Source organism: Elephantulus edwardii, unplaced genomic scaffold, assembly GCF_000299155.1.
Source record: "Elephantulus edwardii isolate Elephantulus edwardi_28Jun2011 unplaced genomic scaffold, EleEdw1.0 scaffold00215, whole genome shotgun sequence".
NCBI classification, from domain to species: Eukaryota; Metazoa; Chordata; class Mammalia; order Macroscelidea; family Macroscelididae; genus Elephantulus; species Elephantulus edwardii.
In genome coordinates this window covers 4611330-4620334 of record NW_006399965.1, presented here as the reverse complement: position 1 = coordinate 4620334, position 9005 = coordinate 4611330, and positions in this window count along the sequence as shown.

The window sequence follows — 9005 nt, the reverse complement described above, 5'->3', positions numbered from 1 at the left end:
TCGTTCATAGTGATTTCTTGATTGTTGTGTCCATGGATGCTGATTGCAAATCAAAGTAAAAGAAATTATTTCACAATGGCAATCTTCCTTTATCATGAAGTTTTTCATTAGTTCATTTATGAGGACTTTTGTTTCTTTTAGGTTCGAGTGCATGTCAGAACTGAAGACTTTTAATTTTACCAGTAAGAAACCAAGTAGGAATAACAATGTTCTGTTTTGCAAAGAGTATCTTATCTCTTTTATTCTCAACTTCTTGAGATATAAATATAAGATATGAAACAAAATATGAAAATGTGTCTAAGATTTACTGGTTGGAAACTAAAACAGTTGGAAACTGATGTGTTGTTATCGCAAGGATCCAGAAGTTGGATCAGGAATTCTGGAATTGCCTTTCTGTCAAGTTTCTAAGATAAACATGCCATAATAAAAAGCTTATTACTAAGAACCACAATATATGAGGAGGAAGGTATTGATCTTCAAAGGAAAGAGCTAAAAGAGCCTTCCTGAAGGAAGTAAACTTGAGTTCCAGGACACAGGGAAATCTGTCATTGTGACAGATGAGAAATGAGAGACATGGACAACAACAACAACAACAAAAAAAAAAAACAGAGAAAAAGAAGAACGAAATAGTGAGGCACACAATGACCATACAAGAAACACAGTGATAATCCAGGGGAAATTTAAGTAACAGTCCAATTAAGGGGTCATGAAGGTATGGAATATCTTGTTGTTGTTGTCATTATGCTTATAGGTCATGGAGTCACCTGCGACTCATGGTGACCCTATGTATATTAGCTCTAAACCCTGTCCTATCCTGAGCCAATCTTAACATCTTTGACAGACCTAATGCCATTTCTCTAGTCACTGAGTCAATCCATCTCATCCCAGGTCTTCTTTTCCTGCTTCCAAGCATGATGTCCTTCTCCAGGTATTTGTCCCTCCTGATCATGTGTCCAAAGTATGTAAGATGGAGCTTCAAAATCCTTGACTCCAGGGAGCACCTTGATTTCACCTTCTCAAGGACAAACGTGTTTTGGCAGTCCACAGTATTTTCAACACTCTTCTCCAGCATCAAAGCTCAAAAGCATTGATTCTTCTTCTGTCATCCTTAGTTATTGTCTGCTTCCTGATGCATAGCAAGTAGTTGTGAAGACTAGACAGATCAGGTGCACCTTATAGTCTCCAGACTAACATTGTTGCTCTTCAGTACCCTAGAGAGGTCCCTGACAGTAGACTTAAAAAAATTTGTCTTTTAATTTCTTGATGCCAAGAGTGTTGATTGTGAAACTAAGCAAGCTGAAGTTGTTAACAATCTCTACTCCATTTATCATGAAGCTGACAATTGGCCCAGTGGTGAGAATCTTTGTTTTCTTGTCTTGTTTCCTTGTTTTCTTCTATTTGTATTGAAGATGATGGTACTTGACCTTCTGCAGTAAATGCCTCGTGTCCTACTCAGTTTAAGCAAGCAGGGTTGTGTCATCTGCATAATGCAGGTTGTTGATGAGTCTTCCTCTAATCCTGATGCCACATTCCTCCTCATAAAGTCTAGCTTCTTGTCTTGTAGGTATACAGATTTTTATTCCATCACTGACAATCCTATATGTGAAGATAACCCTTGAAGTGTTCTTTTTTTGGCAGTAAGTGTGATGCCATTCCCCTTTGTCATTCTTGGCAGATCCAACCAATTCAACTCAACTAACTGCTGTTAAGTTGGAACCAATTCATAGCTGACACTCCACCAGGTTTATGGAAATTGTAAATACCATGGAAAGAGATTGCTCATCTTTCTACCTTGGAGATAATGGTAATTCAAATCATTAGACAGGGGGAGCTTTGAGTTAACAGTACAACTCCCTTTCGACTATGCCACCACAACTCACTCTTTCTTGGCATTTAACTGATACAAAATTACCACTGTAAGTTCATCTCAACTCATTTATGCCTAGGATATTGATCTTCAAGTGGTCATTTAATTTTTGACAACTTCAAAGTTCCTTTGATTCATACTCTGTACATTACATGTTCCAATGTTAATGGATATTTATAGCTGTTTCTTCTTACTTTGAATCATGCCATATCAGTAAAGAAAGGCCTAAAATAGTTACTTCACTTTCATCATTAAAGTTAATTCTACTTTAAGAAGTTATCTCTTTCTTAATGATATTTTAAGTGCCTTTCCATCTGCGGGCCTCATTTCCTATTGCTCCACTGCTATGCATTAGATTTTCACTTTTTTTTTTAGAAGTTTACTGTTATTTCCTTCTTCTTATTCCGCCTTAGTCTGGAAGTTCCACTAAAATCTGTCCATTGGTGACCCCACTGATACCTGAAATACCAGTGGCATAGCTTTTAGAATCACAGCAACATTCAAGTCATCAGAAACAATTCAAACACAGCAAATCAGGTTAGACAAATGACTACAATACTTTCCACAGTAGGCAATCAAAGATAAATTATTTTTACACTTGTTTGAAATGAAGTGAGAAATAAAATAAATTAGTCAGGTTTACAAATCTAATTGCAATAAACAGACTTTTTGAGATCTTTATGGCTTACTAATTTATAGTCCTTGACTTTGAACTAAGTTACTTTAGTGACTTAATCTACAAAGTTCTGCTTATATATTACCCCCCCCCTTTTCTCCCCGTGATTATGTTCTTGAGAATCCTTGGAGGAAAACTATTAATTTGAAAATGTGTTATTCCAAGTTGGTGTGCAAGACTCATTTTAGATACTATCATGAGAGATAGAAGGAGTAAACTATTTGTCTCAATTGGTAAAAGAAGTATTATTTCCATGAAAATGCCAGCCAATGAAAGTAAAATCAAGGAACTTAATTTTAAACCAGGATAATTTGAAAATATACTGTGAATTATCTAATTATCCAATTTTATCTACAATAGGACTAAAGAAAAAAATAAGGGTGAGGCTTATGGTTAAAAATTAATTTTGTTCTTCAGAAATTTCTGGCAATTTCAATATTTTGGGAAAATAATACTGGTCAAGCATGCTATTTTATGATATTTGTTTTGAAATATAACAATAGAAACAATGTGAAGGGTGATCATAGCTGGGAAATCTTCAAAGTGGAATAAACACGACTCAGTATAGTTAATTTCAAAAGAAGAGATAGAATTGATGAGAGGTTAGAATTTTAAAAGTAATGGGCAAGAATTTTCCAAAAAGATAAAAAAAAATATGAACCTTAAATGAGATAATCTTCAGCATGTTGTTGTTGTTAAGTGCCATCGAGTCGCAGGTGACTCATAGGGACCCTAGGAAGGAGAGTCCTCAACGTGTCTTTCATCCTCCCTCCAGGTCCATAGGGTTTCCAGAGGCAAGCTATTATGGAAGTGGACGCCACTCCTCCTTCCAAGATTGTTTTAGTCTGGGAGTTTCACCCAACACTGTCCGCATTGGGTAACCAACCATTAACGCATTTGACACATCAGTGTCACAGTGTTCAAATCTTCAGCATAGTTTTATTTTTTTTAAAAAATAGTTTAACCACATTTTTGTGAAATTAAAAAGCTACCAATTTAAGGGGAAAATATAAATACTTCCAGAGAGCAAAGTCACCTAGCCAGGGGAAAAAAAATAGATTGTTAGTTGACTTCTCAATAGTTAAGACAAAACCCAAATAGTATGGGAAGTTATTGTGACGGTAATGAAGAAGCTGTATTTGATAAACTATTTCAACTAAAAATGGTAAGACAGTTATCTGTATGGAAAAGCAGAAATATAAAATCAAGACAGATTAATGACTCCAATATAAATTATACTTTTTCAACTTTTTGGAGTAATATAAAATGATGTTTTGTAACACTTGGTGTGTACTGTGGAGTCAGAACCGACCCATAGCTCACCCTGTGGTGGGTTTTCAGAGACAGTTAATCACACGGGAGGAAACTGTCCATCCTTCTCCTGCAGAGCGGTGGGTGGCCTTGAACCACATGATTTTGGGACTGCAGCACAGCTCTTGCCACTAGGCCCCACCTAATTCCTGTCATGAAGTCTCTGGTTTCATTTCTATAACCAAAACCAAAATTGCCAACTGTCAATTCTTCTTTGTTTCTAAATTATTCCTTAATTATTATTAAAGTTTCTTGATCATGTGTTTGATGAATTCCAGACTGCAGAAGTTAGTATAAGTCTCTAATATCTTCATCTTTGATTTAGTGGTTTTATATATTTGAATTTACAGGTATTCCTTGTATGCATATGGATATTATTCTATTACCTTGTACCTCAGTGTAGATCTTAACATTTTTTCTTTTAGACCATGACTGTAATAACATTTGTTGTTGTTATGTGTTGAGTCACCTGTACCTCATAGTGACCCTATGTCCAACAGCCCTAAACCCTGCTCTATCCTGTACTAATCTCACTGTCTCTGACACACCTACCCTCATTACCCCAGTCATTGAACCAATCCACCTCATAGAGGGTCTTCCTCTCCTGCGCTGTCCCTCCACCCTCCCAAGCATGACGTCCTTCTCCAAGAACTGATCCTTCCTTGCAACATGTCCAAAGTATGTCAGACATTTATTTTTGTAATTTTTTTATTGATGTCACAATAGACCCTATGATTGCTAGATTCAAATGGCCTATTCCTGTTCATTTCATTTGATCCATGTTTAGGATCTCAATCTTTATATATTCCTTCTTTCTTTTTTTTTTGTAACTTCCAATTTTTCTCGATTCATATTTCTAACTAGCAAAGTATATTGCACATTGTTATTAACAATGCACATTCTAATTAAAATATATTGGCAGTTGTTTCTCTTCATTTTGAGTTATGATCCATCAACAAATGAAGGGCCTCAATCCACCAGCTTCTCTGTGCAAGAAAGATGAGCAATCTCCTGTGTGATTTACAGCCTCTGCAAACCTGCCGGAGGGTCAGCTATGGCTTGATTCTGCTCAGTAGCACATAGCAGCAACAACAACACAGTGTCTGACATACTTACTTCATTCACCTCATTTAAGTAGACTTTACATTGATAACAGATAGAGCCCTGGATACAACACCAAGTGTTACCAGGAAATCTGGAGAATAGCTACCTGGCCAATAGATAGGAAAAGATCTATATTTCTATTATTTACCCCCATTAAAAAAAAGGTAATTCAACAGAGTGTAGAAATTACCAAACATCATCACTAATATCACATACAAGCATTATCTTGCTGAAGATTATCCAAAAAGGACTAGAATAGTACGTTGATAGAGAACTGCCAGAAATACAGGCTGTGTTTAGAAGAGACCATGGCAGAAGAGAGATCACTGTCAATGACAAGTGGATCTTGATTAAAAGCAGAGACTCCCAGAAGGAGGACTAATTGTGTTTTATTGACTATGCAAAGGCATTTAACTGCGTTGATTGCATCATATTTTGGCTAACAGTGAAAAGAATGGGAATCCTGGAACATGCGATTGTGCCCATGTGAAAACTATATCCAGACCAGGAAACTGTTGTCTGAACAGAACAAGAGAACACTGCATGGTTCAAAATCAAGAATGGAGTACATCAGAGACATATCATTTCTGCAAAAATTTTCAATCTGTATGTGGAAGAGATCTTGGGAGGCCGGGATTTATGAAGAAGAATGTTGCATCAAGATTGGAAGAAGACCCATCAACAACCTACATTGTGCAAATGACATCACCTTGCTCACCCAAACTAAAGAGGTCTGGAGTGTTTATGGCAGAGGGGAAAAAAAAGTCAAGTACTGCAGTCTTCAATAAGGTGTACATCTCAACATCAAGAAAATAAAGATTCTCATCACTGGGTCACTTAGAGCATCATAATTGATGGAGGAAAGATTGAGATAGTTAACAAAATCTTGCTCAGTTTCACAATCAACACTGTTAGCACCAACAGTCAAGAAATCGAAAGATGCATTGCTTTAAGAAAGTCCGCTATCAGGGACTTCTCTAGAGTGATAAAAAGTAATGACATCAGTTAAGATTCTAAGGTGCACCTAATTCAGGCAATGGTCTTTGTAACTACTTACTATGCATCAGAGAGCTGGATGGTAGAAGAAGAATCAATGCCTTTGAGCTGTGATACTGGAGGAGAGCATTGAACATATTATAGCCTGCCAAGAGAATAAACATGTCTGTGCTGGAGAGGGTGAAACCAGGTTGCTCCTTGGAGGCAAGGATTTTAAAACTGTGTCTCATGTACTTCGGACATGTTGCCGGGAGAGGTTAGTCCTTGGAGAAGGACATGATGCTTGGAAGGGAACAAGTTCAGCACAGGAGAGGAAGATCTCTGATAAGACAGATTTACACAGTGAGTGTGGCAGTGGAATGAGGCATGTCAGAGATGGTGAGGTTGGTTTAGGATAGGCCAACTTTCAGAAGAATTGTTCAAAGTGTTGTTATGAATCATAGCTGACTTGATGGCACATAACAGTAACAACAAATTTGAAAAGAAAGCAATTCCCCAGTTGTATTTGGAGTGCCTTCCAACTCGAGGGCTTCATCTTCTGAAATAATTGTCATCATTTCAGACAATGCTCCACTATTACCAAAAGAATTTTCAAAGAGTCCATTATTTAAAAAAAAATAAGTGGCTGAACTTGATTCCTATCTAGGTTAGTTCAGTTGGAAACTCTTCTGAAACCTGTCCACCATGGGTTACCCGGCTATATTTGGTGACATACCTTCCAGCATCACGTCAATATGCAAGCCACTACAGTACCACAAAGACAGACTGCTGAAAATTAGCCATGGAGAACCCAAAGGATTACATCATCGATTTTCTCTGTTAGTGCTAAAAGTTAATCCAACCCTGAAACAAAACAGCTGCTCTGTCAACTAAATGTCAACTCATTACAACCGTATTGAACAGGGTAGAACTGCTTTCCTAGGGATTCCAAGACTGTAAGAATTTATTGAAGCAGTCTGTAATTTTTTTTTTCTCCCATGGAAAGAATGATGAGTTCAAATCATCAATCTTTTCATTAACACCAGAGTGATTTAAATATCCACCATCAAGAATCCTCTGAGTGTTTGCAACAATAAAAAATCATTTCTAATATGGCACTGGACCCAACAAGGTTTGCTCTATTGTGTATGTGGTTACCATTACTCAGAGCCAACTCAGTACTCAGAATGTGTTAAAACAACAACAACAACAGACTTCTTAAAACTCAGCATTAAAAAAGACAACTCAATCTAAAAAAAAATAGACTGTTGGTGGTTCAACGTCATAACTTGATGAGATATCCAAGAAGAAGAAGAAAAACAAAAAAAAAAAAACAAATCCAAACTAAAAACAAATAAAATAGACACTGGTGACAATCCTGGTAAAAGGATGAAAAATTATTTTTAATATACGCTGGAATAAAATTCTACATGAAAACAATGAATTTGGACAAGTGTGAATGATAAGTGCTTTGCCAATTGGCTCAGCACAATGTGGTCATCTTGAGACAAAGCCGTCAGCTATCCTGAGTGAGAAGCACAGGAAGGCAACTTCACAGAATCCCCAATCAGAGGCAGAGGAATTGTGTAGACAAACTTAGAGTAACTAGGTCTAAGAAAGGAATACACAGGAAGGTAGGCGAAAGCTTCAAAGATCTTTGCAACTGCAGAGGAAGTAGTCAGGGTGCAGTGACAGGATTACGCATGAGTGAGAGTCCTTGAATATTGGGATGAGTGGTATCCATGGAATAACTGTGAGTGAGCAGGAAATGTCCTAATGATCCAGACTTCAACCAACTTATACACTTGAATTTGATAGGCACTAGATTCTCGATTGATGACTGGGCCTGATAGAGGATATCCTGGAACCCACACCTGTTGACGTAAGGAACACGTGCATTTTCCTGCACTCACGTAGCATGCACTTACCTCTGTCCACTTCCTTACTTCTCCCATCCATCTCCACCCAACCTGCAACATATAGCTTTAACTCTGCCAATCAGTTCCTCCCAGCCAGCATACACTGTTAAATCAATAGTCAACAATAGCATATATATGCTGGACCCACCCAACACTTACTCAATTGATGACTGACACCATGAGTCCCTGAATTGTTAGACAGACAACCAGAAATAAAAAGTGCACATGGGGCCTGTGACCCTCCCTACACCTAGTTTGTGTACGCTTGTGCATCTATACACCACTGCACAGGTGACTGGAGCAGGGCACATCCACCCTGTCCATCCCCCTCTCTGCTGCCCTATTCATTTGGCAATAGGTAATGAAAGTACCCATGCTTCCAGACTAGTGAACAGCATAATATGCCTATCCCACCAACCCTAATACAAAACGTACAAACAAACAAAAACCATAATCCAAAGAAAGGAAATTTGTAATTAATCTATAAATGTACAACTAAGATAAAACATTAGTGAAATGGACAAAGTGGAAAATAACATCACATGAAAAAAAGGAAGATGACTCAAACAAATAAGAAAATTAATGCAAATAAAGTCTCCTGAAGAATAAATAATAATAGAACTACCTAAGAAGAAATTAAAATATTGATTTTATAGAGAAGTCCCAAAGATATCAGGAAACACAGGCAAACAAAACACTGGAAGAATTCAGAAAAACAGTACAAGAAGAAAAATTATAAACTCAACACACAATTAGAAATACATATAAACAACAATTACATTTTAGAATTTAGAATTTACAATTTAGAAGATTAAAAACAAAACATGAGGAACAGATAAAATAATAGAAGAAAATCAGAATTAAATCAGTGGCATAAAAAAACTATTCATTTGTTTGAAGAACAATTAGAAAAAAGTTATGTGGAATATAATAATGGGGAATTATTTATAAACAAATTTTATAAGAGGAAAAGTATAAAATTGATGGGGAAATACTTTTTAAGTTATACCGAGAGAAAGGAATTGGTAGATACAGAAAAATTTAATGAAATAACATTTGAGCAAGAGCCTATGGTGATGAAGGAAGAAGTTCAAGTTGATTTGAAGGAAATAGCAAAAAATAAGGCCCCAGGAATAGATGGTATACCAATTGA